Below are 26,116 nucleotides of genomic sequence, written 5' to 3'. Positions count from 1 at the left end.
CTGGGCCAGTTGCAGGTTCTGAGCAGCTTTAGGTCAATCTGGAGGTACCTGGACTTTCTAGGGAACTGAAACTGACATTGAGGCATAGATCAGGGCTGACTGTTGGGAAGGGGCATAGCTCAGTGGTAGATCATCTGCTCTGCATGCTGAAGGTCCCAGGTTCAAACCTCAACATTTCCAGGTTGGGCTGAGCCACTGGAGAGCCACTGCAGGTCAAGCTGTCACTCAGAGGAAGCCAGCTCCTTATTTTTCTGTGTAGGTCTACTCTGTTGTGTTCATTCTGTATAAAGAAAAACACCATATATCTTCAGCACTCTCTCATTCAAAATGGAAGAGAGCCCCCTCATGCCTGCTCCTGGATCTTCCCACCAGCCAGGGAAATGAGGAACTAGGAACATAAGAAGCTGCCCATCAGTCCATCAAAACCAGTATTGTCTACACAGACTGGTAGCGGCTCCCTCCAGGATTTTGGACAGGGGACATTCCCAGCCTGACCTGGCGATGCCAGGGTTTGAAGTTGGGCCCTTCTGCATGCAAGGGCTCTTCTGCTCTACCTCTAAGCTATGGCCCTTCCTCAACACAGTCAGATGTTTTAGCGACAATGGCGTATCCCAACATTACAGATGTTAAAGGGGAAAGAGAGCGGGTGGGTGAATTCAGGGGAGCTAGCCTGGTCCAGAGAGTATGAGAGCCATTGATGGAGGTGGTGGGAGTGGGGGAAGGAAAACCATCCAGTCACTTAATTGGGCCATCAATCAGCCTCAGCATCTGTCTGATCCAAGACGTGAGAAAGGGCCGTTCAGGAAGATTTGTTTATAATTCAACTTTCTCAGCATAGCCAAATATATGAAAAGAGGCTACCCCGTGGAGATAGCTGGGGTGTCAAGTTACCGTTGGTGGAAAGCCCACCCCTCCCATTGGCTGCAATCAAATTGTATCTGACTGTTGTCATCGTCCAAATGAACAGAGCTGAGCCTTTAAACCTCTGCCAGAGCATCTACTACTGACTGTATATGTCAAGGAATTATTGATTGATTTATTTTTTTAGCAGCGCCTGTAAAAAATGAACAAGTTCAAAGTAAGTAGCACAGAAAGGCAGCCATCTGGAGGGGAGGGGGGCTCACTCTCAGGATTTTTTTAAAAGACTAGGATTCTAAACAGAGTTAAATTTCAGGATTGTGGACTCCTTGGACGCTGCGTCTAACATGGCAAACTTCCTTAGGTTCCTTTAAGGGTGCCTCCACTATTTGATGTGAAGGCTTCAAGCACATACGAGAACTTTAGGTTTGGAGAGTTAATGCAGTTTCAAGGGCTCTGTTGCCCTAGGGCACCAAATCTGCTTTTAAGACAAAAATCAGACTTTTTTGCTGTAAGGAAAGTGATGGGGAAATGCATTGAAAAGTATGGGGCAAATGAATGGCTAATGGGGAGCTGTGTAAACACCCCACAAACAAACCAGGACGAAAGCAGATGAATGAAATGCTCAGTAAATACCAGATATAATCTGACTTCCACAGAAGCTTTGTGCAAGCCAATCAGGATGAATGATCACCCCACATCACCTAGAGTGGGAGTATATGATTTCTGAAGCCAATGTCCAGAATCCAAAGAAATATTTCAGATGAGCCCAAGCTTTGATGTGCTCAGAGGGACTGATAACCACCTCCCTGGTTGTCATTCCACAAACTTTGCCAGCTTTCCAGGTGTAATGAGGTTGGGTTTGTTTGTTTTTAAAAAAGAGAGTGAGAAGAGGAAGAACTTATCACCATTATTAATTATATTTACACCCTGCCTTTCCTCCAATGAGTTTAAGGCAACACACACACTAACATTTACCGGTATATCATCACAACAATCCTGTGAAGTAGGTTAGACTGAGAAGTGGTGTCTAGCCAAAGGTTGCCCAATGAGCTTCATGGCTGAGTGAGGGATTTGGACCCAGTTAGTATAAGACCATAAGAAGAGCATGCTGGATCAGGCCAATGGCCCATCTAGCTCAAGCATCCTTTTCTCACAGTGGCCAACCAGATGCTTGTGGTAAAACTGCAAGCAGGAAACTGAGCACAGAGCACTCACCCCTTCTGTGGTTTCTAGGAACTGGCATTCAGAAGCATTACTATCTTCCTACAGCTAAATATGCAATGAATGTTTGCTCTTAATTGGGTGAGCTTCCAGCTCTGACATGGCAGACCCCAAACACAGGTCGACCACCACCTCTGCTGCTCATGAGAACTAAATCTTAAGCATTATGGTTAATTAAAAAAAAAAACTGAGTTTGAGGAAAGAGAATGGGGGGACTGCTGGAATAATAAATGGCAAGAATTTATGGTTCAGTCAGCTATTTCCTAGAGAAGACCTTGCCCTGGGAAAGAAACCTGAGTAGGCTTGTACCTTTGAATCAAGGTCTTTAAATAGCTCTTTTCCTTTAACTGCAAATCTCAGGGTGGGGAAGGAGGATTTTCCTTGCCTTTTGCATCAACTGTGTGCACACACAGCAACTGCATCTGTCTTTCGTTCCCAAAGAACAGGACATGAGGAAGCAATATTGTATTATAAAGCCAGAAGACAGGTCCAACCCGCACTGAATTTTCTTTTGACGGACAATTAACCCAGCCTAGTTCAGTTGGCCTTTGAAGCATTGCTTCTGTCTAAGGAATTTGCTTCATAAGAACATAAGAAGAGCCCTGCTGGATCAGACCAGCAGCTCATCTAGTCTGGCATCCTGTTTCCCACTGTGACCAACCAGATGCCTCTGGGAAGCCTATCCTCAGGATCAGCTCCCACAATTGATTCCCAGCAACGGCATTCATAGGCTCACTGCCGTAGATCCTAGAGGCAGCATATACAACCATGACCGGCAGCCATGGTTGTCATCATGACACCTTATGGGAGCAAATTCCATAGTATAATTATCAGCTGTGTGGAGAAGTCCTTTTGTCTGTCCTGACTCTTCCAACATTCAGTGTTATGAGAGAGGGAGAAAAACCTTTCTTTGTGCACTTCATCCATGCTATGCAAACTTTCCTAAACTTCTATCATGTCAGCTTTGGGTTACCTTTTCTCTAAACAAAAAAATCCAAATGCTGCAACATTTCCTCAAATTCCAGGGTTATGAGAAATGGATAGGGAGAGTCTCTCTGTCCACTTTCTCTTCCCTTTGCCTAATTTTATGCCTCTCTATCACGTCCCTCCTTATACTTTTCCCCCTCTTCTAAATCAAATAGCCCCTAATTTTGTAACGTTTCCATATAGCATTGCTTTACATGCGACATGTTGCCAAAGCACATTTGCTACCATATAGTAGCCCTATCACATCAGGGAGGACTGAGGCAGACCCACCTTGTACCTGTCCACATGGTGACAAACACAAGCACATCGCATGCATACGTTTTGGTTTACGAAAAAGATGTGACTTGATTGGGGGGAAATGGAGACAGTGAGAATAAGTGAGGCAAGGTATGGTGAATGATACACATTGTATGATGGGAGGATACCACTTCTCCCTTTTATACCACTTGAACTGGAACAGACAAAAATAAGTACTTTTTTACACCACCATCTTAAAGGCTGCATTCTTCTGTACATGATGCCTGGTATGGTCAACATCTGAGGGCGTTTTTCAGATGACCACTTTATAGGGCATTCATCCTGATTTATTTTCACAAAGTTCTAGTTACAGGTAGGTAGCTGTGTTGGTCTGCTGTAAAAAAAAAATTCCTACCAGTGGCACCTTAGAGACCAACTAAGTTTGTTATTGGTATGAGCATTAAGTGTGCATGCAGTTCTGCAGTTCTGTTTTTCTTAAGAGTATTTGCGAATTTTGTTATTCGCTAGGTTTAATGATAGAGATGGCAGAGAATTTCAGTTCACTTTGCCACCCTATTCCCCACCCCTCCGATGGACATATTTGAAAAGAAAAAATCATGAAAATTACTTGTACATAGGATGTAAGTGAGGATTTATCAGCTAAGTAGTAAATGAGCTGTTTTTGTGTGAGCTGTGTAGCAAACCATCATAGGCTACCATTATGATTTTTTAATGGAAGAAATTACTTTGAACTGTAGGGATGGGGGGGGAATAAATTTGATTCCTTTTGCATTTAAAGGTGGACTCACCTAATTCACACTTCCTGAAACAATACACAAATCAAAATACAGCCATCCTTTGAAATCCACTCCTCTGAATTTTGCAATGTAGTTCTCCATCCAAGAAATTAGTACAAAAATGCATGTATTTGTGAAAGCAGAATACCCTAGTGTTAGCAAAAGTTGCTTGCCAAAAAAATTGCATATATTGGGGAGAACTGCATACAAATATGTGTATATTAGAAGAAATCTGCTCTAAAGTGCTGATGAAAAATGGCAAAATTTGATAGAGAACCAAATTTAAGATTGGAAAAATGAGAAACTGAAAGAAACAAAAATTGACAGCTTTCCTCATTCATAATTTCTACCTGTTTTAACTATGGTATTTTTCTAAACTATACTGGAGCCATTCAGTAATGTATGGGTTATAATAACGAATAAATAAATACAAACATAGATTTGAGACAAGTCCATGGATATCTGTGGCTCATGTATGCTTCCCATAAGAATCCACTTCTATCAGCCTGGTGCCCTGGAGAATATACGTCAAGCTAATTCATGCAGTCATGCTATTTAGACCTTGTGCAATCTCTCGGCTACGGTTAGGTACCAATTCTAAATATTTGCTTTTTGAAGTGCAAATATGAATTTTCCCTTCTCTGTCCTGCCTCCACCCACCTCATCCACTAAAAGTCCAGGCACATTTTCTTGAAAAGATTGCAGAAAATAATGTCTTTAATTAGCACCATATTTTTAGGACACTCTTATTTTGAAGGGGACAAGCAACAACAACAAATATATCTTGGCTAGTGCAATCTTGTGTCCTTGCAGGGTTCTGAATGGGTAACTTGGAGGAATTTTTTTCTTGACGGGCATCACAACTTAATTTACAGTTCTCATTACAATAGTGATCTGAGACAGTGCGTTTCTCCACTCCTTTTTATCTGAAGTCCATAATTTGAACAACTTATAAAAATTGCCCCTTCTAGAATCCGCACGGCCTTTATTACCTTTCCTAGCTCACCATCCTGGACCATTGGTCATGTGGGCTGAGCTGATGGGAATTGAACTCCCAAACATCTGGAGGGCACCAGGTTGGCTACCCCGATCCATGAACTGACTGCACAGTACATTGTCTGCTTGGTCCCCTTTGAAGCCATGGCTTGGATGCATATTCCCAATGAACTTGTGGCCCTCCAGATGTTGTTGGAATCCAACTCCCATCATCCCCGAGACCATTGGACAACAACATCTGGAAGGCCACAGGTTTCTCATCCTTTGCCCCAAAGGCAGGGGCCTCGCTGTATTCTTGGCGGCGGCAGGATATACATTTTGCACTTTACATTTTATCTTCCTGATGTTTCATCTGCCACCTTCCCAGCCCTGCACATCTGATATTAATTCTGCACCTCCACAAAACCAGTGTGTTGTTATTTCCTATTTCATGGGGCGCTCGTAATATTTTTATCCAAGGCCCTGTCTTCACCCCACTACACTAACTCTTTTATGCTCCAGATAGTTTTAAAAAGGGGGAGAGGTGGAGAGGGAAAAAAAGAATAAAAAAGTGAAAACCAAAACCACAGATTAGAATTATTGCTACGAAGTTGCAGGCGCTTGACAGATGCTTTCATCCTGGATATTTAAATCCTCTAAAACAAAAATACCGCAGCTTCTACATAGCCTCCCCGCTCTTTCCTTTTTCAAACAAAAACCTCTCCATCTGTGTTTCAGGAAAGAAGGAAAGAAAGATCCACTTCTCTGTTCGATTTTCTTTTTAAGGTGTACAAACAGGTCTTTAAAGGCTACAGATGGTTTGAACAGGACAGTGCTACTTCATGCCCCCCCCCATCTCTCCATGTGCTAGAACAACAACAAAAAATGCAGAATCTGGCTTGTAGGCAGAGGCTTGCAGGAATCTAAAGGATAGCAAATTCCATGTCAGAAAGGGAGCAAGGCAGCCCTGTTTCTCTTGGCACAGTGCCCCCTCACTTATATGAACTTGTAGCCATTTCTCGCTCTGCGGGGCCAACCTCTGGAGGGAACATTTCAGAAGGAGATCTGTCTCAGCTTCAATGAAAACTGTCACACTTCCTCTCCTCCTCCGGCTCCCCCCCCTTGCAATTTACCTTGGGAATATATGGGGCATGTGAAAAAATGCAGCCGCCCACACAATGGGAACCCGCCCACCCGCCCAGGCTGCTGTGAAACATTGCTCAGGATCTGTCCAAGAGCACCCACTGGGTTAAAAAAAAAGTGGATTGTAGTCAGCTGTTATAAGCACAGTAGAGTCATTAAAATTAATGGGCCTAGGTTAGCTGTGCCCATTAATTTCAATGGGCCTACTCTGAGTAGAACAAACATTGGATGCATACCTGTTTCTCTGCACATTTTTTTAACCATCAGCAGATAAAAGGGAGACTGTGTACAATCAGGCACAAGCCATGAGAGCCATATTGCTGTTGAAACACCAACACTCCCTGCAGATGGAAAGCTAGCACACCAGGGAGATAGCAAGGTGAAGAACCAAACTTGATGCAGTGGCAGAAATGTGGCTGGCAAATGCATGAGATGCTTTTTTAAAATAAATCTCAGACATAGGGAACTTGATCAGTTAACCATGTGCCCCCACTATGGTCCTGATCCAGATCATGCACCCTGCAACTGCATTGGCAGTGAGGAAACCCTTTTGCTTCAGCTGCAAATTTGGCCCTCAAACACATTTTTAACATGTTAACCCCCCCTCCCCACAACACAGGTAAGTTATTGTGTTTCATTTCTTTTGTGGAATCATTCAAACATGTAATGCTTTCTCTACATGCTTGAATAGTGTAGGAGTGGCCACAGGTCTGCAACACAGCACATGATCTGCTTGAAGAAGTTTGTAGAGTCAGAATTAAGTGTGAACACACACACACACACACCAGAATTAGCTCATTCCAATCACTGGAGGCAGCCCAGGACATTTTGCCACCAGAGGCAGAGGACAAGTTCATCTCCACCTTCACATTTTATGTTCAGAAGTCTAGGGTTGCCATACATCCGGGAATTCCTGGACATGTCCTCTTTCGGGGGTCCTACATTGGGTGATAGCTTTTTTAAAAAGCTCCAGATTTTTACCTCTTGAAATATGGCAACCCTAAAGTCAACGAGATCAGTAGTTGGATCAATGCTGGCTGAGAGGCAGCATTGTGCAATACACCTGAAAGCTGTAAGCTAGCTTTCAGAGTGCAAGCTAGGCCAGGTGGCGCAGACACAGCTCTGTCCTACAACAGCTGCAAGGGCTGCCACTTGGCAAGTAAGAAGGCATCATCTTCTGTTCTGCCCTGTATTCATCTCATGCAGTGCTGCATCAGTTCCGCTGCAGTTCATCTTCCACCCAAAATGGCATTAGTCATATCACGGTCCACTGTGGCATAATGACGTAACTTACATGATTTATGTGTCATTGTTTTATCCCACCCCATTCATTTTGGTGCAAAGGAAACAAATGGAGCAGGGGGACGTATTATTCGCGAGCTATAAGCAACAACAACAGTGAATACCAATTGTATTCGCTGGATTGATTTCCATTCTGGACATGGGACAAATAAGCAAATGCCAGCAATTTCTGCTCCCGTTTCCATTTTCACTGGAATCTTCTGACATCCCTCATGGAGAGGTAGCTCAGTTGGTAGAGCATGAGACTCTTGATCTTGGGGTCATGGTTTCGAGCCCCACATTAGGTGAAAGATTCATGCATTGCAAGGAGTTGGACTAGATGATCCTCGTGGTTCCTCCCAACTATGATTCTTTGATCACTACCACTGCAGCCCCTTACAATCCCTCAACATCTGCTGCCTGAGGCAGCCATCTCACTCTATCTAATGGTAGGGCCGGTCCTGATCATTTAAAAAGATCCTGAGGATCACCAGTTCTTTCTTCTTGAAATCTTGGTGAGCTTCTCTCAGCCCATGAGTAGACAACACAAGCCATGAGATGGGCCAAGGGTCTGACTCAGTATATGGCAGCTTGGATTGAACAAATCGTCTTCAAGAGTCACTGGTGCAGAGTTACAGCATGTGGCTTCTTTCAAAGACACGAGTTATGGCGGCTTTTTGAAGACCACCAAGAAGCAACAAGATATTTTTAGGAGCATCTGAACATTTGCCGGTTCTTATTGGTTATTCCTCGTTTTCATCCAAGCCAAACCAATAAGAATATCAAGTGTTGCTTGGGTGGGTGGCCTTAATGATTTTACCATTATAGCCATCGTAACCAAAAAAGAGAGAGAGAGAGAGGCCCAGTGGATTGCCCTAGTTAATTTGGAATAGTTAAATTTGTTGCATATGAACAAACAGACAGCTAACCACGGAGTTGTTAGCGGCTTAGGGAACAATGTTGCAAAGGTAGTCATTGTGCCACTGATAGAGTGGTGGTCCTGGAACCCACCCAGCTTCTTGGGAGTCCAGAATCCTATGCTCCCTTTTTTTGTGGAAAAAAGGGCTAGGAATGTTGTGGACGCAGGCATAAGTCAGAGTCGGTTCTCAGACCTTCTACTCTTCAACAGAAATATTATAGCTATAAGAACACGGGCAGCTGCTTTGCAACAAGTCAGGTGGCTTGCTCCTTTGACTCAGTGCAGGAGTAGCTGATGTGGCAGGCCTCCAGATGTTGCTGGACAACAGCTCCAACAGCTCCAACTGTAAGGGATGATGGGAGTTGTAGTCCAGCAGCCTCTACAGGAAGCCGCTTTGGCTTCCCCAGAAGTACTGTCTCCTTCAAGCAGAAGGAGTTCTTTTGGATATCACATTGAAAGCAGGATTCCATAGTGTCTCCCTCAGGTTTTGTGTACATGCATAGGTGCATATGTACATATACTTATGTGAACATATTGTGGGATGTGAAACACAAGAGCAGTCAAGTACAACATTCCTAGAGTGGACATAAAAGGGGATGTCTGGACCAGCCAGTTGGAACTTCCTGTTTCTCCTAGGCTGGGACACATTTCCTCTGCATGTGACTAGAGGTGGGCATGACCTCACCTGCCCAGGTAACAAAAGAGCAGGACTGGTCAGTCATCTCTCTCTCTCTGACCACATTCGTCAAAGAAGTAACATCAGCCTAAGATACTCTCTTGGCTTGCAGCCAAGAGAGTACAAAGGGGCTATCTCCTTATGGGATAGTTTCCAGGTATATATTACTTTTGTAATTTAAGTCTGCCTTCTAGGATCCATCTGGAAACAGAATGTGAGTGAGTAAACTCTTTTTGTACTTTTATAGAAGACTCTGTCGTATCTATCTTTTTATGAGGGATTTAAGGGGAAATTAGGGACGTGGGTGGCGCTGTGGGTTAAACCACAGAGCCTAGGACTTGCCGATCAGAAGGCTGGCGGTTCAAATCCCCACGACGGGGTGAGCTCCCATTGCTCGGTCCCTGCTCCTGCCAACCTAGCAGTTCGAAAGCACAAAAGTGCAAGTAGATAAATAGGTACCGCTCCAGTGTGAAGGTAAACAGTGTTTCTGTGTGCTGCTCTGGTTCGCCAGAAGCTTAGTCATGCTGGCCACATTACCCGGAAGCTGTACGCTGGCTCCCTCGGCCAATAAAGTGAGATGAGCGCTGCAACCCCAGAGTCGGTCACGACTGGACCTAATGGTCAGGGGCACCTTTACCTTTTTAAAGGGGAAATTACCATCAAAACTTATTTTAGAGGCTTTAGCGAGCCTGAGCAAACGCATCCGCTGTGCAAGTTTAAAAGTGGAAAGGTACTCTGCTAAATTGTAGAACTTGTTAACACAAGTTGGAAAGGATATGATCAAACAATATATCCTCTCCTGCATCCCTGAACATTCCCACACATATTCCTCTACTGAAGGGGGTTGGAGTAGATGGCTCTTTGGGTCCCTTCCAACCCCATGATTCTATGATTCTACACATACATATACATATCGGTATATGTTTTGTGTTCATTCATATGTGTACATGCCCCTTAGGTAACTGTGCATAAATGGCATCCTTCTATCCCCTTCTCCCTCTCCCCCTCTCTTAAAAAAAAAAGCTTTGGGCATTTCAATACCATTATTGTAACCTTTCTTTGCAGTTTGTTAAGTGATTTACTCCCCCCCCCCCGGAAGGCGACCGCCCCAATGATTCTGGGATAACAGCAGCTCTCATTGTTAAAAGGCAAAGAGCAAACTGATGGATGGCAGGTAATCAAAGTGGCAGAGAGACCTTGGCCCCAGCAATAGTCACCTTACATCTGTCACTCAAGACATTTTACTGCCAATCAGCTTCCTTAAGAAGGCTGGCTGGAACAATAGAGGCCTTTCTGTTTCGTTCCCGCTATTGACGCGAGCTTGTGCCTACAAAGTTCACCCTTTATGTAATCCTCAAAGCATGTGTGCTGGCTTTCTCAGCCAAGTTTTGAGATATATATCCCCCAGTGTCAATGAACTGGTTCGTGGAGGGGAGGGGAGAGGCCTCTCCTCGCAGCCAAAACATTGAAGGTGGTCCTTTGCAACGGCGACTGGGATGAGCGTATGATCGGCTTTGTCCGAAGATGAGGTGTCAGAGTGATAGGAATTCATTCGGGACCCTCCCTGCAGCTGCCAGAGATGTTAGGGGCCTTTGATGGCTCAGCAGTGACCACTGTTCTCGGATCATTTCTAGCTGTGAAGACGCTCTGTCAAAACAAGCCCTTTCTGCATGCGGCTGTGTGCGTCACCCGGCCTTTGCCGGGAGACCAGCTTTTACAGGGTGACTCAGAAAAGCCCACAACTTAGGGTAGGATCCTGTGAATGTGGGAAGCCTAGAGAAAGTGTGGATTTCTTTCTCCTGTATTTCTCTGGTCACATTCACAGCTTACATTTAAAGCACTATGATACCACTTTAAAGAGTCTTGGCTTTCCCCAAATAATCATGGGAGCTGTAGTTTGTTCCAGGTGTGTAAGCAGATTCCATTCCTCTCACAGAGCTACACTTCCCAGAGTGGCTGAGCAAACATTACTTCTTCACAGGGAACTCTGGAAATTGTAGTTCTGTGAGGGAAATAAGGGGTCCCCTAACAACTCGATAGTGCAATATAAAACATTTCCAGCCCACACCAAAGTACATTCAGGGTGCAGAAGACATCAGGGTTAGTTAAGTCACTTAAATAATACAGAATTCCTGACCACACTTTACCAAGGAAATTGAACAAAAGCAGTATATAATTTGTGGAGAATGGAAAAGAGAGACTTCTTACTTCAAGCTTTGTACATAGCAGGGAGATATTTAATCACAGACACAGAGAAAAATCTCCCTCAGAACTACACAGCCAATCAGAGCATGTGCTACCTCAGCATGCATCATGATACTCTGCTTGCTTGGTATGCAACACTGCCACCACTCTCTCTCCATTAGCTGACTTTTTGATAACAGGATTAACCCTTAAGGTACGAAATTAATTATTCATGCCATTGCACTCCCAACACCAAGACTATCTAGTGCACTTGTGGGCAACCTGTGAACTTTAGACCATATGTCTAAAGCCCCTTGAAGGACCCTCCTCAGCCACCATGCGGCAGAAGGATTCTAACTAGTGTGGCATAATAATTAGAGTGTCAGACCAGGACTGGGAATAGATTTATATCCCAATCCAGCCTGGAGGTTCACTGCATGCTCTTGAGCCAGTCCCTACTTCTCAGCTTAGCCTACCTCACAGGAATGTTGTGAAGACAACGTGAGGAAGAAGAGAAGAGAATGATGCATGCTGCCTTAAGCTCCTTGGAAGAAGGATTTTTTTTAAAAGTAAGATATCATGACAGTGACAAATAGGGAGAGAGATATGGAGACTAGACAATTTCATTGTGAAGGTCACAGGAACCTTTCAAAAGAGAAAGTATGAGGACCACAGGGAAATGAAGGAGGGGGGTTTGGAATTGGGATTTTGCCAAAGTAACTAGCTGACTTCCAAGACACGTCTGTCAATGCATTTGCTCTGGAATTTCCTCTGCCTGTACTAGAGGGTTTAATTTTTCCACAAGCCTCAGTATTCTCCTCGATTGAGGATCATGTTATTAAGCAAGGGGCACTGACCAGCATTTCAACCTGGACTCTTCTAACCTGTTTTGCTTCTGACATTCTCAGAGGCCAAAGCAAGGATCATGTTCTTTTGACACTTCTGTAGGGGAGGCGATAAAAGATGGGCTGCCAGATTCCAAAGCAGGCTTGATTTGCCCAGGCGTGTTTCTGGAAAACAGACATTTCAGGGACATGGAATGGCCAAGCTGCAGAGGAACTGAGTTTGCATGAGACAGTCGCTTCCCACACTCCCAGCCTGGGAAAAGGAAAGTGCCACTTCCCCTTGGGCATCTCCACATCAGCTGTGGATCACTCACTGCCCCTCCTCTTATTGCTGAAGGCCATACATCTCTCTCCAGCTTACTGGGTCTTCGAGCTCAGACCCACTATTAACAACCCGGGTTCATGTATCTTATTCTGGATGGGCCATAGCTCAGTGGCAGAGCCTCTGTCTTACATACAGAAAGTCCCAGGTTTGATCCCTGGCATCTCCAGGTCAGGCTGGGAATGCCCTCTGTCTGAAAGCCTGGAAAGCCACTGCTAGTCAGAGCAGACAATACTGAGCTAGATAATACCTATGGTCTGACTCAATATGAGACAGCTTAACTGAGCTTAGATAGCTCAGTTGGTTAGAGCGTGGTACTGATAACACCAAGGTTGCAGGTTTGATTCCCACATGGGACAGCTGCATATTCCTGCATTGCAAGGGGCTGGACTAGCTGATCCTCAGGGTCCCTTCCAACTCTACAATTGTATGATTCTAACATTCCTATCTTCAATCTACTGGTCAGGGATTGCATGTTTCAAGGATCTTCCATATAAGAAAGTGCCAAGAACATGGAAATCTAGCATGTAGGGTGATGAGGGTGGTTCTAGCCCCGATATTCTTTGTGCAAAGAATACGTAACTCCCAATTTCTGGCAACACCAGTTGACCAAACCAATCAGTTTTACCAGAAAGGTTGCCAACTTTTGAGCTGGCCTCTGTAGCTGTTCCTTGAATTGTGACACAATGTACAAACAAGGGCAGGTGATAATGTTTACCTCCATATTGTGAAAGCTTCCCCTGCCAAGCTGTTATTAAAAGCAAGAGACCAATGCCTGTGGGTTTTTTTCTGCTGCTGCTGCTGCTGATTAGTTGGCAACCCTATTTGTCAGCCTCTTCAGGATATGGTCATTCTCCTGCAGTTCACACACGATGGCGCAGTCCTCTGAGAGTAATCAGGATTCTCAAGAGAGCAACCGTTCAGGTTCCAGGGCCATGCATAGGTGACCTTCACTGACCTTGAGGTAGGTTATTAAAGATATACTGGAAAGTGCTTCGTGCCTTGTTTAGCTGAACCCTTTTTAAACTGCAACCCGTACCCACTTCAAAAGAAGAGACTTATTTTGCTGTGGAGAAATCTACTAAGCCGGGTGGACAAATGGTCTGAGTCAGTACAAGGAAGCGTCCTCATATAAGTAAACTGGGAGGTCTTGGTGACGTAATTCAGAAGCAGCAGCGTGAGGAACGCAACACGGAACATTTTAAGCTCTTCTCCTCGTCCCTTTTGGAGACTCTTAATCCACCCATATCTGACCAACCTCGAGGAGGATGAAAGGGAGCTGCGTAATGCTACAGCTGTCGAAAAGGTAAAAGTTCAGAAGTGCACGCACAGGCACAATGAAGATATCAGACCTCCGCTTTGTAGAAATTTAAAGGAATATGGTTCTGAATCATGGCTTTGGAATGTGGCTCTGACTTAATAGCTGCAAGCGGGACAGATGACAAAATGGAAGGTTTGTGAGAGGGCATCGCACCACAGGCCATCTGAAAAACAAGACAAGGCGATGTTGAGAATGGGAGGAAATTCTATGCCGGCTGCTTTCACTAGGGGAGGAGGTAAGCTCATGTAACACGCCAAGATAGGTTATGTTCCAGCTCCCAGTGGTTTCAAGGGGAGATTTATGGGTTTCAGCTGGAGCCTTGGCTATTCCCATCCAGAGCTTCACAGAGCTCGCACACAATGATCTGTCACTGAGAGGGCCAAGGCCAAGACCCACCCAGCTGAGTCCAAGATTGCTGTGGATTAAGGCTTCATGAAAGAGTGAATGAGATAGGAGGAGAAATCATAGCCGCCTCTCCAGCCTCATAAAGAACAGGGAAGATGTTCCGATGGATTTCGGAGACGCAGAAAATAATGCCCAGCATATTTATTTTTAAAAACAAATGTATGAGCTTCGTGTTCAGTTTTTGTTGTTGTTGTTTAGTCGTTTAGTCGTGTCCGACTCTTCGTGACCCCATGGACCAGAGCACGCCAGGCACTCCTGTCTTCCACTGACTCCCGCAATTTGGTCAGACTCATGTTTGTAGCTTCGAGAACACTGTCCAGCCATCTCGTCCTCTGTCGTCCCCTTCTTCTTGTGCCCTCAATTTTTCGTGTTCAGTTTTAGCTACACACAATAATATATCAGGCACCAGTATAGGTAGTGGTTGTTGTTGTTAGGTGATATCCAATTCTAGTGCTATTTAACTTGCTGAAGTTAATAGGCACCAGTAGCTAAGGTTCATTAATGTCAATGGTTCCATCCGCATTCTGCTTTTGAATTCCCCAGAGGCATCTGACTGGCCACTGTGGAAAACAGGGTGATGCATTGGATGTGCCTGATCCAGCAGGACTCTTCTTATGTGTTGTATGCAGAAGGTTCAGTCCCTGGTATCTCTAGGTGGACTTTAAAAGAGCCCTGCCTGAAGCCCTGGAAAGCTACTGCCAGCCAGTGCAAACAACACTGAATTAGGTGGGCCAGTTGTCTGACTCAGCACCACAAGGCAGGTTCATATACTGACTGTGGTTGCAGCTCTCTAAAAGAAACTATAAATGGTTGCCGGCCACAGCCAGTTGAACGCCATCCTGCTGGTTGCTGGCTACTTCAATGCTACCCCTTTGAGGGCATGACGTTCAAAGGAAATTGTCAAACTGTGGTGCAGATGTAGATATATGCATATTAGCAGGGGACCAGTGGTTAGATGCGGCCAACGGTCAAGGAGATAATTCTTTCTCTTTTAGAAGATGAACCATACAGTGTTTCCATCAGAATAGTTCTTTTCTTTGTACCATCTCATGGGGCAGTTTCCATCCTTTGTGGTTTTCCCATCTTGCAAATTCTACAGAAAAAGAAAGAAAAATAAAAAACCAAGACCCCAAAGCCTGTTTGCCGCAGCCTTGAATCATGAGTTACAAGGGAACAGTATATCTCTGAATTAATATGGATTCTGGAGATAGGAAGCAGAGAGAGAGTTTGGTTGTCTATCTTTGTACCCAGCTTATTACTAAACAAACCTTTAGCAACAAGGGTCTCACTTTCAAGTTAGGCTGCAGATTTAGGCCAAAGGGGACACAAGTCATGATCATCAGGGAAGTGTCCAAATATTACTCTGTTTTGGACATTTTTTTAAAAAAATCCAACTAAGATTTTCCTTCAGCTGACAAAGTGGCATTGAGTCCATGAATACTTTTGTGCAAAGAAAATAATTTTGTCCGTCTTTAAGGTAGCACAAGAACGTAAGCCTGCTGGATCAGATCAAAGGCTCATCTAGTCCAGGATCCTGTTCTCACAGTGACCAACCAGATGCCTATGGGATTCCCACAAGCACAGGAGCCAACTCCCTTAGCCCCCCCCATTAAAATATTTGAGGGGGCTGCCTTCAAGATGATGGCCATTACCATTCATATGGCATGTGTGTGCCATGTCTTTTGATTATGTGGGGCAAGGCTTACCTGTCCCCCATATTTTATTCAAGTTGACACCCCTGCACACAAGCAGGACCCTGAGCACAACAGTACTTTCCCCACTTGTGATTCCCAGCAAGAAGACTCTTTGATGTTTTAACCACAAGAAACGGAAGATGGGCTACCCCTCTTAAATTTTTTGGCTTGGCAATTGCCTCTGTGGTGAGCTGGCTTCGGAAGCGGGTTCAGATTCCATTTGGTTGCGCTTTTACCGGTTATCATTTGGCTTTGAGCAACCACCCTCAATTCAATAAGGACAGGAATTAAAAAATTAGGCCTCTGTATCTTGAATGTTTAATTATTATCTGAAATCACTCTGACTGATTGAGGTCACCTATGTGAGTGATTTTTTAAAAAATGACCCTCCTTCTTATGGTCCCCAGTAGGGATGGGTGAACATGTCAATTTTATTTTCTCTGTTCTCATTTCCTTAATCTTAAGTTTCATTCTTCACATTTCCACACTGGCTTCCACTCTATCTATCTACCTATCATCTTCATGGAATTTTTTCTGATGCAAGCCAAAACACTCATTCTTGTGAAATTTGCACTTCTCTGAATTTTGCAATGCAGTTCTCCAGTCAAGTAATGGGTACAAAAATGCATAGAACTAGTGTAAAGCATGCCTCTTAATGCATATATTGGTGGAAATAACCAATTTAAATGCATTATGTTCAGGAAAACTGCTTTGCGAAACTGTATACCGTATATTAGGCAAAATCCTCACTAAAATGCTGGTGAATTTTCATGGTGACTTTTTTTAAAAAAACAACAACCAAGATTGTTGCAGAAATCTGGAAAATTCAAATTCAAAGTGGGGAAAATACGAAATGGGAAGAAATAGAAATCTCCATATTCTCTCATCTCTAATATTAGCTCATCTGAAGGCATTACTTTCAGCCAGAAAAGAATGGATGGAAGAATAGATTTTGCACACCCAGAGCCCATTGTTGGCTTTAAAGATGGTGGTCAGGAACCCAGGGTCTCCTGTAATGGAGCAGAAAATGTATCACATTCTAAAGTCGCAATTATACCCACTCCTATGGCTGTATAGACTCCTCACTCCGAGTGGATCAAGTGCTTGCTATAGACATAAGGGGGTACTATGGGAACTAGCATGCTTTGGAGGAGATGTCAAGCAGATGTGAGTGAGGCCTGCATGCACAATTCCTTTACTTTTGTTTCCTGTTTAAGGGCATCCTCTGGAGATGCCCATGGGTCTGGTCTGTATGCTGTGATTTTCCTATGGATCATCTCTCTTCAAAGAAGCCCCCATTTGTGACAACTGCTCTATGAATTAGCTACAATGTGTAGAATGGCTCCAAATTGGGAAAGGATATGATTATATGCTATTATGATTATATATTGTATATGATGGTGTTCATCACTATATTTGTCAGTGGTTTCACACTGGCTCTTTGAAGTATGTGATCCATGTAGTTCTGACTCTATAATGTGACAACGCCTTTTGGAAGATGGAACAATTTTGGTGCAAAAAAATGCCCCAAAGCCCAGCAAGTGATGTCATGAAAACCTTTCCTGGCCTATTTTGTCGCCCGCAGATGTTTTGAGAAGGAGTGTTGAGTTATTATTTGGACCTCCAATTGATTGATGGGCCTCCTGTTTTTGTTTTGTTTCGCTGAGGTGAAATATGTTTACTGTGGCGTGATGTGGGTTAGGAACATTTTTCTTGTAATATTGCCTAGCTGGGTCACTGGGCACAACCGGCTTTTTATGTCAACCTCTATAATTAAAAAGCTGGGAGGGGGGTTCAAATGTTAATTATAAGGCCTATTTTGGGCCTTGTTTGAAAAGCTTCCTCTGTGATGCCAAATGTCACCATAGGGGTCTTTCCAAAAAAACCTGCTCTCTATTTTGAATCACGACGACGTCAGGAATTTGTGGCTGACCAGTTGGAGGAAGTGGTCAACTGTATCCGCCTCGCCATTGAATCATGGCCCTTGGATTCCATTGGCTGTGACCACTTGAAAACGTAGAAGTAATGTACCCAAGCCAAATCAGGACAAAATATAGCACAAGAGTAGTTCACTTGGGACCTGTTTTCAACATGGCATTGGAGAATGAATGATGGGGAAGGGCCAGTTGGTCAGGCTCTGATATTTATTATGGTTTATTTGGTTTATTTGCTGCTTTCCTCTAAAGAAAAAAATATATATCAAAGGAAGGAAAGCCACACAAATACAATTCATACAAACACAACATTTAAAAGCAATATCAACACACTAAAAAGGACCGTCCACTAATAATTATATATATATATATATATATATATATATATATATATATAATATAATATCTTCCCACACTATGAAGGCATGATTGCCAGCTAATACGAACACAAGAGTCACAACACTGTTAGCACATGTCTGGGTTTATTCTATTTTTATTTTGTTATATTCCACTTTTCCTCCAAGGAGCTCAGGGTAGCGTACATTCCCCAGTTTTTATCCTCACAACACCCCTGTGAGGCAGGTTTGACTGAGAGGCAGTAAAGCGCACACGGTCACTGAGTGAGTTGTATCTGGCTGAGCGGGGAGCTGAACGCTGGTCTCCCATGTGCTTTTCTTAGAAACCAAAAACATGTCAATATATGCACCAGGTGAGCCTTTCTGGGTAGAACATTCCACAGACAGGGGGAGCCACTGAAATGGCCCATTTTTTTCATTGTCATTCTGCAGGGGGGGGGTCTTCTAACAACCCTCAGAACCATTGACAAACTACATTTCCCAGGATTCTTTGGAGGAAGCCATGACTGTTGACCATCATGTTGACCATCTGCTTTAAACATATGGTGCAGATGGGGGTTGAGGCGGCTTCCTTTGTTTACTAAGGAGAACTATCCACATCCATAATGCTGGTGTCAGGAGAATGGGGAATAAATACCTTCTGGATTACAGATGGAGAACTTGCAGCATCCCTAAATGGACCTAGTCCGACTGACTTCCATTAGTGGAAACTTTCAACTCCCGGCCAATCAAGACCAAGATTCCCAATCTGTCAACTTGAGTCTTGATACCTTGTTTCTGCTTCTGTAAGAAGGAAATCTGGATAAAGTTGTTTTTTAAACCTTAAACAGGCAGGCTTGGTCAAGGCATTGACCAGCCCACTGCAGTCCTGCCTTACCAGGTCATAGTGGGTGGGGTTACACAGGAACCTGCAAAGACATCATAGCTCAAGGAACCTTTCCCTCTGCAACCATAAACAGTTTGGCACAAAGGGTAGTAAAGGAAAGGTCCAGTGGCTTCCAGTTCGAGTCCTAATAATAACAATCTGTTTTATCCAAGAGATCTTGGAGTTGCACACCCTCAGGCTGCAACAGAGGGAAAGAGTGGGAGTAGGGCTATTCCAATACCTCTGCTTGAGAGACCAGGTGCCATTTGCTCTTCTCCTAGCAGCAGCCATTCACATCAGGCTGCTTCATCTGTCTCCAGCTGGTGATTATAAAAATGTTTGAAGAACTGATACTTGTCTGTGTGCTTTGTCCACCATCCTCATCACTTTCCCTTTTTCTGCCATGTATTTTAGACTGTAGAATTTAGGATTGGGACTGCCTTTTTTCATTACCAAACTGAAGGGCTGGATTTTTTTTTTTTTTAAAAAAACCTTTAACTAAAATGTTTGAAATGCTTTGAGTACTAACATCTCTTGCCATCTTTGGAGAACTTGGCCATTACATTCCAAAGAGCTAGAATGCTGGCCTTTGACTCTGTTTCTTCTTTACCAGAGTCTGCATGTTGCTCGCCAGGCGATTGCAGCTAGCTGTAAAAAGAGAGATTTCTGAAATTTTAACAGGTATTTTGTGGTTGCGCCTGGGCTGCTGCAACATTTCTCAAAGTCTCCAGCTCATACTTATTGCTAACCTTTTGCAGGTTTCTTTCATAGTATTGTTGTTGCAAGGTTTTCACTGGAAACCCTGGAGATGTGTATTTCATTTCCAAGGGAGAATCTTGGCAATGGCCCGGCAAGGGCGGCTTGCAATCTGGGAGGATGGGGTAGGCCCTGCCTGAGGCAGACGTGGTGTTGGCTGAGTCCTTTTGAAAGCAAGATTGAGACCCGTAAAACGGCCATGCATCATTCTGCTTCAGGACCACACAGTGCTATGAAGCTGGTTTCAGAAAATGGTGCCCTTTCTAGGGATGGAGGAAGTCTTTCATTCTGCTTGTGGCAGCAGTTTTAACAAATTCAATGCTCTTGGTTGGATTATACATTTCTCTGGATTCCAGTGCACAAACAGCACTCACAAAAGTATGCAATTTACAGGAAAAGATGCAGATGAAATGCATATTTCATAAATAAGGGAAAATGCATAGAGAAGCGTTGAAACATAATTTTTTAGGTTATTCAAAATGTGTGTAAGGTGCATACGTAATAAAATATGGACATTTCATACATTGTCTCTCTCAAAAAAAGTGCATGGAAGAGGATGGAACAGACCTAGGATAACCACCAGTGGAATTGAAGTGGGATAAAGTTAGGCTGCTCATTCCATTATTAGCTTGTCTTCATGCGCGCACACACAAATATATACACACACACGTGTGTGTGCAATACTTATTTGGTGTTGAAGACTATATAATTGCTATTCTTCACTAGGGATGAGAGAGAAATTTGATTTAGTTTGCCTATCAAGTGGAAAGTATTTAATTTGCACTTTCTAAAACAATAAACAAATTGAGACATTGTTAATTAATTAACACACATATATTATTCAGTGGAGCATGAGACTCTTAATCTCAGGGTTGTGGATTTGTGCCCTCCGTTGGGCAAAGGATTCTTGCATTCCACGGGGTTGGGATAGATGACCCGCATGGTCCCTTCCAACTCTACGATTCTATGATCTTAAGGCAATATACAGGATACACTAAAAACAGTACAAAATAACAAACAAACAACAAATGAAATGGCCCCCACAGCAAAGACCTATTCATATAGCTGGGAAAACCCATGGAAACAAAAATGCCTCCAGCTATTTCTGGAAAGTGGAGATAGTGGGACACCACCCATCTCTCAACAGGAAAGCAATTCCACAGAACCCGGACAGCCACAACGGGTGCCATGTGGCAGTGAAATTACCGTACTTTTCCGTGTATAAGCTTTTTTCTTTTTCTTTTCTTAATTTGGAGTGGGCATGTTATACATGAAAAAAAAAACGGTAACTTTGAAATTCACACTTTTCCAAATGTTGCAATGTGGTTCTCCCCTAAGTGTGCAGAAATACATCTGCTTGGTCAAGTGTGGATATGTTAGTGAAAATAACATACAAAACACATTTATATCAGGGAAATGTAGCAGTGTTCATATTAGGGGAAATTGCATGCAAAAATATGTGCATTGTCAGGAGAGAAAAAATTGGTGGATTTTCACGAAGACTCCCCTACTCCAATAAATAAATATCAAACTGATCTGGATAACTAAATTTAAGATAGGAAGAATCAGAAATGAAGAGAAATTGAAATGGACATACCCACCCATCCCTATTCTCTACCCACCGGATTGCACCCATAATACAGTGGTTTTTTAAATCTGTGTCTGTGGTGTATATTTGGACATCAGAATACCAAATACATTGTCTTCATGCATCTAGTATTTTTTTTTTTTTAGCAATAGCAATAATAACAATAGGCCCCAGTGCCTTTTTATAACAAGGCCTCATGCTGAGCACAATTAAACCTACTGTTTCCAATCAGGTTTAATGCGAGGATAAAGTGAGCGCTCCCTGAGATTTGAGAGGAGGATAATTTGTCAGTAATAATAAGTGAAGACAAACAGGATGTACTCCAGTGAATGTAGCCTGATTAGAACCAAATGTGTTCTTAGGGATCATTGCTAAACTCCTTAAAACGAAGGGATTGGCCAAGCCTAGTAATGTGCATTCTTCATCTCTCCAACTCTCCCCACTTTTCAGGCCTGCTTTGCAGCCAATAAATGTAGAGGGTAGAAATTATGTGAGTAACTAGGTTGTGGGGTTGTCATCAACCCAGTCTGTGCTTTTTAATACATTTTCTCCAAATTCAGCTTTGTAACCTGCCTAGGGGAAAGCATTTTAACAAGAAACGAGGGGGAACTGCTGGATTTCCCTACCCCCACCCCATTTGCCAGCAAAAAGCCAGCACACAGTATTTTGTACATGTCTGGTCAGAATTTGGACCTACACCTAGGAAACCTGGGTTCAAATCACTCAGCTCTCTGCCACCGATTTGTTGTGTAACCTGCATATCCTCAGTCTCGCCCTGTAAAATAGAAACATAGAACAAACAGTTGCAAAGCCCTCTGCAATGTTTGGAAAGGGCCTATTAGACGATTATAATAATTAAAAAAATAGTCATAGCCAATAATAGCAGGATAGGAAACCAGAGACTTGTTGGGTAAAGATTTTTCTTTCCTTCTTTTTATTTGGTTCAAAGCGTTGCGGAAGTAGAGGTTGAAGTCCTGCATCCAGAAGGCTTTCTCCTTGGCTGAAGAAGAATTTCCATAACCCAACATAACAGCACAACTAACAGACTGGCAAAGCCACTAATTAACCAACTGCGTAGATGCAGACAGACTGCCTGTTTCCAGGCAAAATGCAGCTCTAATTCACCATTGCTCAGTCTGTGTAGGATAGCCCAGCGGAGGGTGTAAAATTGACTGGCTAAGGAAGAAGCAACTATAACATCGGAGGCATTGTAGACATAAAATATGCCTCATGGAGCTATGCTTGGGGTTTTAGACAGGCATCTGGTTGGCCACTCTGAGAGCAGGATGTTGGATTGGGTGGGCCATTGGCCTGATCCAGCTAAGCTCTCCTTACAGTCTTGCTATTAGTACTATCTTTATTATTATTATTTAGGGCTGTTTATATTGGGACGCAGGTGGCGCTGTGGGTTAAAGCCTCAGCGCCTAGGACTTGCCGATCGAAAGGTCGGCGGTTCGAATCCCTGCGGCGGGGTGCGCTCCCGCTGCTCGGTCCCAGCGCCTGCCAACCTAGCAGTTCGAAAGCACCTCCGGGTGCAAGTAGATAAATAGGGACCGCTTACCAGCGGGAAGGTAAACGGCGTTTCCGTGTGCGGCTCTGGCTCGCCAGAGCAGCGATGTCACGCTGGCCACGTGACCTGGAAGTGTCTCCGGACAGCGCTGGCCCCTGGCCTCTTGAGTGAGATGGGCGCACAACCCCAGAGTCTGTCAAGACTGGCCCGTACGGGCAGGGGTACCTTTACCTTTACCTTTAGGGCTGTTTATTTCTTTTTTGTGTGATTTTCCAGGGGGCATTTCAAATCCCTTTTCTTAAAATTTCTTAAAATTCTGCTGATGAATTTCCTTTTCTTTCTCAGCTGCTTAGAGCAATATTCTGTTGAAGAGGGGGGAATATAAATATTCTCACAGTACCCAGAACTAAGCCCAATTGAGCACTATAAATAAATGGCTGCCTTGGGTTGATCAAGTATCGGTTTATCTAAGTCTCAGTACCAGCTAGACTGACTGGCTCCGAATCTCTGGGGTTTTAGGGTTAGGGTTAGGGTTACTGAACCAGACTAAAAGGTCTATCTCAGCCGGGATCCTGTTGTCTAGATGCCTCTAGGACGTCCACAAACCAGACCTCAGGGAGTGCAGCAGGACTTGTGCCACTTCTGATTTCCAGTGACTGGAAGTCACATAACACATCGCAGCAGTAGCCACTGATAGCCTTATCCTTCAAGAATGTGTCTATATGAAAATACTATTTCTCCTGTTCAATAGACTGGGCGTAAGAAGAAAGAATGAATATTATGGTGAACCACTGCCTCCACCACCTGCCATTCTCAAGGTGGTCATTTGAGGGTCTCCTGAGACATGATTCCCTGGACTTCAGCCCTGAGGTCCAGGTCTAACTGCACCACTGACTAATTTATCAACTAAAATCTGATGGATGGCTCCCTCTCTGTATCCCACCTATGGTGGAAACCTGGTGGCTTAGGCAGGAGTTAAAGCCACACCTAAACAGTGGAATACCTTGCTACATGAAGTTTGCATGATCTCCTCCTTAACCATCTTCTATTAGTACAGTGGTACCTCGGGTTACAGACCCTTCAGGTTACAGACTCCGCTAACCCAGAAATAGTACCTCAGGTTAAGAACTTTGCTTCAGGATGAGAACAGAAATCGTATGGTGGTGGCAGGGCAGCAGTGGGAGGCCCCATTAGCTAAAGTGGTACCTCAGGTTAAGAACAGTTTCAGGTTAAGAATGGACCTCCAGAACGAATTAAGTTCTTAACCTGAGGTACCACTGTAACTATGCTGCTGCTGCTGCAGGCTTTTGCCTTGCTAGTTACAATGTTTTTTAATCAAATAATTTATCTGTTATGCCAGCCTCCACAGTAGGGATGAACCTAAGAGTTGACTTCTGCCCCATTTCCATTTTGTCCTGTTCCATGCAGATATTTTGAGAGAATGCATGAAAAGTCTGCACTTAATTTGTGTGCATTTTATGTGCACTTTTTGATGTAAAAATAAACATTTTCTCAATGTTTTTCAGTATATTTTGTATGCTTTTATTATGTAAAAAGTATGTATCTTTGTGTGTGTTGTTTGTACACAAGAATTGCGTTGCAAAAATCCAAAAAAAGTGCTTAATTTGACTGAGGACTGCTTTATGATCTGCAAGCAAGTTTAGGAGCTTTAGATTGGATTCGTCAGCTGTGAAAAGCAGACCAAATGAATTCCTCTCTATCCTGCCTTGTTAATGTTGTCATTTTGTTGTAATTTTACCTGTTGTGGTGCATTTGCAGGATAAACATTCCTGAATGATTATTATTATTATTTTTTTTAAGTTTGCCCAAGATAGGCAGGAAAACCAAACTATGAGCTGGGCAAAATGGGAGGAAGAGAAATATATGAGATCAAATACTCAGATTATCCCATCAAGACTGACAATGTTTCACAATAAAAATGTGATTGCTTGGGATGAATTGGTTTTTAAGTGTTTCATTTTGTTTTGCCATTTCTCAGAACATAAAGGAGAAATGACAGACACAACACAATGGAACGACTGCATAAAAGAAAATAATTTACGGGAAGTGGACAAGGAGCTTTCAGCCTGCTTCAGAAGGCTGTTCAGAATATGGGCATCAGAATCTGACAATGAAGTAACAGCACACTGTCTATGTAGAGAGATAATCAGCACTGGGATGAATAGGTACAATAAACAGAGGGGTTTGGGGGGGGGGCGGAGCACCGAAGCTCATGAAATCCACGCGTTTATCTGAGTGCGCATTCCTTGGCCATTTTATTTATTGGATTTCATTTCCAAAACCGCTTCCTATGGAAGATCTCAAAGTGATGTAAGAATAAAAACACCAACAAGAAAACCTATGCAAAAGAATTCTGTATTGCAAAACAATTGAAAACAACTTCATATATAAAGACAATTAAAAGCTACACACACACACACACACACACACACACACACAATTCCTTACCCAGTGCAATGGCAGACCGGTATAAAAATTTCCGCTTAAAGGCTTGTTGAAAAAGAAATGTCTTCAATAGGGTCCACAAAAGACAAAAAAGTACATTTCCAACTTCATATGGAACAGACATCCCAATTATCCTATTCTAGCAGCACCATCTAAATATATGGAAATTTGCTTTGGTAGTTAATTGAATCACGCACATGTAATTCAGGGAATCTGTACTAAACTGCTAAAAATCGTGCACCCCCAAAAGCTATCAAGCTGTTGACAGTTACACCTTATGTTTAAAAATACAAGCTGGTCTGTTCTAAGATTTTCAGGGGGCAATCCTGCTAATTCCCACTGTGCAGGGCATAAGCCTCACTGAGTTCCATGGCACTTATGCGAGAATAACTGAGTTCAGGTTTGCATCATGAACTTATGGAATACTACTGTTTCTTTACTTTCCAGGTCAGCAAAAGCAACTAGATCTGATTGTCAAATTTAAGCAAATCTTTTAGGAATTAATAGAATGCTTTAAAAAAGAGAAAACACCTCATATAAAATTGCAGCAACCACCATCTATGACATACACACTCCAAAATAAAACAACAATTTCATTGATGTAATATTTGTGAGACCGAAATAACACGCCCCATAATTCCTCTAACAATCTCAGACAAACACCTGCACTTATTTTCTCTGTCTTTCTACGTCTTTCTTCTCTTTCAGCTGAATGCAACAATACCTTAATCTTACAGAACCCATAGTGCTCCCAGTGCTTCCCAGTTTAGCTT

At 43.2% G+C, this 26,116-nt stretch overlaps 1 long non-coding RNA gene across 3 annotated transcripts in view; it reads left to right on the top strand.

Annotated features, from left to right (window-relative positions):
* Positions 1-13,597: 13,597 nt before the first annotated feature.
* LOC307223137 overlaps positions 13,598-26,116 on the top strand; it is a 31,505-nt gene continuing 18,986 nt past the window's right edge. For 2 of the 3 annotated variants that reach the window (XR_013841978.1, XR_013841979.1), the window contains exon 1: positions 13,598-13,754. This is a non-coding gene — a long non-coding RNA (uncharacterized lncRNA). Of the gene's footprint in view, positions 14,005-26,116 lie in introns of all 3 variants that reach the window. The other variant, XR_013841980.1, reaches the window with a different exon arrangement.

This window comes from Podarcis cretensis (assembly GCF_951804945.1).
Source record: "Podarcis cretensis genome assembly, chromosome: 8".
NCBI classification, from domain to species: domain Eukaryota; kingdom Metazoa; phylum Chordata; class Lepidosauria; order Squamata; family Lacertidae; genus Podarcis; species Podarcis cretensis.
This window is presented reverse-complemented; position numbering and strand designations above follow the sequence as displayed.